This window comes from Fukomys damarensis, unplaced genomic scaffold (assembly GCF_012274545.1).
Source record: "Fukomys damarensis isolate Sample0158 unplaced genomic scaffold, DMR_v1.0_HiC HiC_scaffold_34, whole genome shotgun sequence".
Taxonomy (NCBI): Eukaryota; Metazoa; Chordata; class Mammalia; order Rodentia; family Bathyergidae; genus Fukomys; species Fukomys damarensis.
Genome location: NW_022900946.1, coordinates 1,017,161 through 1,017,641, shown reverse-complemented (window position 1 = coordinate 1,017,641; position 481 = coordinate 1,017,161).

Here is a 481-nt window from a genome sequence, read left to right as displayed (position 1 = left end):
TTACAGATTAATAACTTGTTTTTATTTCCACTTAGCATGGTATTGTAGGTATTTTCCAAAGTCTTCACATAGTTTTTGAAAACATGATTTCTGGTGACTCTGACAAGGATAAAAATACACATAAAACTATTTTCAAAACTAATATATTTGAGCCGGGCGTGGTGGTGCACACCTGTAATCCCAGCACTCGGGAGGCTGAGGCAGGAGGATCGCTGTGAGTTCGAGACCAGCCTGGGCTACATAGTGAGTTCTCGGTTAGACTTAACTACATAGTGAGACCCTGTCTCAAAAAAAAAACCTAATATATTTGAAACTATCACTATATTGTCTATTTCCTTACTATTTTTCTCATTCTCCTTTTCTTTTTCTTTTCCATTTTTTTTTTAACAGTATCTACTTCTGCCTCTTTCTTTTTCCTTCTAGAGAATTGGAAGGCATTTACTCCATGCTTGCCAAAAAAAAAAAAAAAAAAAAAAAAAAA